Source organism: Sus scrofa, chromosome Y (assembly GCF_054392235.1).
Source record: "Sus scrofa isolate SSC_HxYL_T2T_F1_AM1 chromosome Y, Sscrofa_HxYL_maternal_Yorkshire_Landrace_v2.0, whole genome shotgun sequence".
NCBI lineage: Eukaryota > Metazoa > Chordata > Mammalia > Artiodactyla > Suidae > Sus > Sus scrofa.
This window is the reverse complement of record NC_139402.1, coordinates 15,099,184-15,103,894: the sequence shown is the minus strand read 5'-3', so window position 1 is coordinate 15,103,894 and position 4,711 is coordinate 15,099,184.

The window sequence follows — 4,711 nt, the reverse complement described above, 5'->3', positions numbered from 1 at the left end:
GGGCACAAAACTAACTCAGCAAGATGAAAAGTATGGAAATTATTTCAACTATCTTCCCTGACCACTGTGGCATGGAAAAGGAAATCAACACAGGAAAAAAAGATGGCAAAAAAAACCCCTGAATGCATGAAAAGTAATCAACACGGTACAAACAACAAACAAACAAACAAACAAGCAAAAACAAAGATCAGTAAGGAAGTCACAAAGCAAATGAAAAAATACCTCAACACAAATGCTAGTGAAGGCACAATGTTTCAACTCTACAGGATGCTTCAAAAGGAGTGCTTAGAGCGAAATTCCTAGCGATAGAGGGCTTCCCCAAGAAGGAAGAAAAATCTCAACTAATCAGCTTGGCCCCTCACCTAAATGAAGTAGAAAAAAGAAATTCTAAAGTCAACAGAAGGGGATAAATCACAAACAGAGAGGAAATCAATTAAATAGCGATTCCAAAAACAAGAAAAAATCATTAAAAAGAAAGCTGACCAAACTCTGTCCAGATCCACAAAGGACAGGAGAGGTAAAACCCAAAGAAACAAAATAAATGAAAAAGAAGAAATACCAATGGAAAATTGCAGAAATAATAATAGAAAAAATAAAAGAGTATACCATGACCAGTTGCATACCAATAAATCTGACAACCTAGTAGAAATGGACAACTTCCCGGAGAATTAGAACACACCAAGATGGAATAAAGAAGAAAGAGTGTTCAGAAAGGCAACCTATTTTGGAATGTTAATCGTATATCCTGTTATTTTGCTGAATACACTGATTAATTTGAAGAGTATTTGTGCAGCCTCCTTAGGGTTTGCTGTATAGTGTACCATATACCTGCATGGAGACAATTTTACCTCTTTTCTAAATATTGTCATATATCTGCATGAAGTGACATTTTTACTTTTTTTCTTCCAAATTATTACAGTTTTTTTTTTTTTTGATGGATGGATTTCTGTGGCTCAAATTTCCAAAACTATGTGGAATAAAAATGATGAGAGTGAGGACTAAGAACCAGTAGAGGAGATGGGATTAAGATGGTGGAAGGGAAGGACTGGAGCTCAACCTCTATCCTAAAAGCACCAAAATTCACAACTAAAGGCTGAGCATTCTTCACCCGAATGGACCAGAAACCTTAAAGAAGATAACCTACTCCGTAGGAAAAAGAGGAGGACCCTTCAAGGTAGGAGTGGTGATTTTGGGATATAAAAAAAACCCACACCTCCTGGGTGGGAAGCCCCACAGACTGGAAACTAACTGGTCCACAGAGACTCACCTCCAGGGGTGAGAGTTCTGAGCCCCACCTCAAACTCTCCCATGTGGGGATCTGGCACTGGGAGAAAGAGCCCCTGGAGCATCTGGCATTGAAGGGCAGTGGGGCTTGTGCACAGGAGCTCCACAGGACTGGGGGAAATGGAGACCCCATTCATAAAAGGCACACACAGAGGTTAATGTGCACTGGGTCCCAGGGCAAAGCAAAGTCTCCATAGGAACCTGGGTCAAACCTGCCTGCAGTTCTTGGAGGACATCCTGGGAAAACAGGGGTGAACGTGGCTTGTTGTGAGGGAAGGACATTGAAAGCAAAGCTCTCAGGAATATTCAGCAGCCATACCTTTCTCTGGAGGTGGCCATTTGGGGAAAACCTGGCCCCATCCATCAGTCAGTGCTGAGAAGCCCCAGGGCAAACACCAATCCAGGTGGGATCATAGCCCTGCCCCTCAGTAAACAGCCTACCTAAAGACCCCTCAGGCACACAGCTGCCTCTAATCCCATCAAGAGACTAAGTCCCACCCACCAGAGGGATAAGAATCAGCTCCACCTACAAGTGGGTAGGTATCAGCCCCTCCCATCAGGAAGCCTACTGCAAGCTCCCATACTGACTTCAGCCACAAGGGGGGCAGACACCAGAAGCTAGAGCAGCTGCAACTCTATTATCTGTAAAAAGTCACCACACCAAAAACCTATAAAAATGAAAAGACAGAGAACAATATCTCTGATGAGGGAGATAGGGCAACCTCAGAAAATCAGCTCAACTATGAGGAGATTCTCAGCCTCCAGGAGAAAGACTTTATAGAGTGTTGATGCGGAAGATGATGCAAGACATTGGAGATAAACTGGAGGCCAAGATGGATAACTTACAGGACACACGGAGAAAAGAGATGCAAGACATCAACATAAACCAGAGGAGATGCAAAATGCATAACTGAAATAAGAAATTCACTAGAAGCAGCTAACAGCAGAATACAGGAGGCAGAAGGTCAAATAAGGGAGGTGGAGGACAGATTAGTAGAAAGTAAGATTGCAGAACAGAAAAGAGAGCCAAAGGTTGAAAAGAAATGAAGAGGGTCTCAGAGAACCCTGGGACAATGTTAAACACACCAACATCCGTATAAGAGTGGTGCCAGAAGGAGAAGAGAGAGAGAAGGGGACAGAAAAAATATTCCAAGAGATAATAGCTGAAAACTTCCCTAACATGGGAAACGAACCACTCACTCAAATCCAGGAAGCACAACGAGTACACCTTATAAAATAAACCCAGGGAGGAATACCGCGAGGTGCATATTAATCAAACTGACCAAAATTAAAGACAAAGAGAAAATCTTGAAAGCAGCTAGGGAAAAGAAACCAATAACATACAAGGGAATCCCAATAAGGTTATTGGCAGATTTTTCAGCAGAAACTCTTCAGGCCAGAAGGGAGTGGCATGATTTACTTCACGTGATGAAAGGATAAAACCTCCAACCAAGATTCCTCTACCCAGCAGAGCTCTCATTCAGATTTGAAGGAGAAATCAAAAGTTTTGTAGATAAGCAAAAGCTAAGGCAATTCAGCACCACTAAACCAGCCTTACAACCAATACTAAAGGAACTTCTCTAGGCAGAAAAGAAAGGATGGCAACAGGAAGCAAAAATCCCACAAATGACAAGGCTCACTAGGGAAGGTATGTATACAGGAAAGATACATACAAAATCGTCCATGCACAATGATACCACCACAATCAGAAATCATGAGACGAGCAGGGTACAAACGAGGGACACTGGAGATGAACTTGCAATGAAGAGAACAACAACTTAAAACAACCTTATATACATACAGACTCATATCAAAACCTCAGAATAACTGCAAACCAAAAATCTAAAATTGACACACAAAGAAACATCAACATAAGTACAACACTAAAGAGAGTCATCAAACCACAAGAGGAGAGAACAAGAGGAGAGTGAGTGAAATAAAAAAACAGCAATAAAAACAAATCCAAAGCAATTAATAAAATGGAAACAAGAGCATACATGTCAATAATTACCTTCAATGTCAATGGACTAAACACCCCAGCCAAAAGGCATACACTGGCTGGATGGATACAAAAACAAGTCCCATATATATGCTGTCTTCAAGAGACCCACTTCACTTCTAGGGACACACACAAATGGAAAGTGAGAGGATGGAAGAAAATTTTTCATGCAAACGCGGATCAAAAGAAGGCTGGAGTAGCAATACGCATATCAGAAAAAAAAGACTTTAAAATGAAGAATATTTTAAGGGCCAAAGAAGGTCGTTACATAATGATCAAAGGATCAATCCAAGAAGAAGCTATAACAATTTTAAATACCTACGCAGCCAACATAGGTTCACCACATTATATAAGGCAACTGCCAACAACCTTAAAAGGACAGATCAATGATAACACAATAATAGTGGGGGATTTTTAACACCCCACTCACAGCAATGGACAGATCAACCAGATGGAAAGCCAATAAGGAAACACAGGCCCTGAATGACGCATTAGACCAGAGGGACTTCATAGTTATTTATAGGACATTCCATCCAAAAGCAACGGAATACACGTTCTTCTCAAGTGCACATGGAACATTCTCTAAGATTGATCATATCCTGGGCTACAAATACAACCTCAGCAACTTTAAGAAAATTGAAATCATATCATGCATCTTTTCCAACCACAACGCTATATGACTGGAAGGCAACAACAAGAAAAACTCCGCAAAAGAACACAAACACGGGCAGACTCAACAACATGCTACTCAACAACCAAGGGATCACTGAAGAACTCTAAGAGGAAATTAAAAAATACCTAGAAGCAAATGGCAACGAAGATACAACACCCCAAAACCTATGGCATGCAGCTTCCAAGCCCTCAAAAGACCTAGATTGTTGCAAGTGAAAATTTATCCAGGACAGTGATGGAGCAAACATTCCAGGCAGAGAAAAATATGCACCTAATGAATGATTTTCATTCAGTACGATCCACTCATTTATTTTTTAAACCCAGTAGTTTTCCTGCTTCCAATTTCTGAACATGAATTGAGTTATTTCTCCATTTATGGAGGTGTCGCTCCATGGTAGAGAGGTGTTTCCCTAGACCTGATGTGGCTCGCTGGTGCTTGCCATGGTGGAGGTGCACTCTGCACATGTTCAGGGCTTTCCCGGGTGCTCTGTGGCAGCGGGGAGCTTCCTGAGTGAGGGCAGGTGTGGCTGGTGCTTGCTGTGATGGAGTTGTCCTTCCTGTGGCTTGACAGGGCTTGCTGGACATGCCACATCAGCAGAGCAGTTCGCAAAGATGGTGGGGCCAGTGTGTCCCCTCTGCAGCAGTGGGGTGCTTCCCAAGGGTGGTTGGGATAGCCCCTTCCTGCTGCAGTGGTGGTGCACATCCTGATGTGGGGAAGGGCTTACAGGGTGCCCAGGGGCAGTGGGGTGCTTTGCA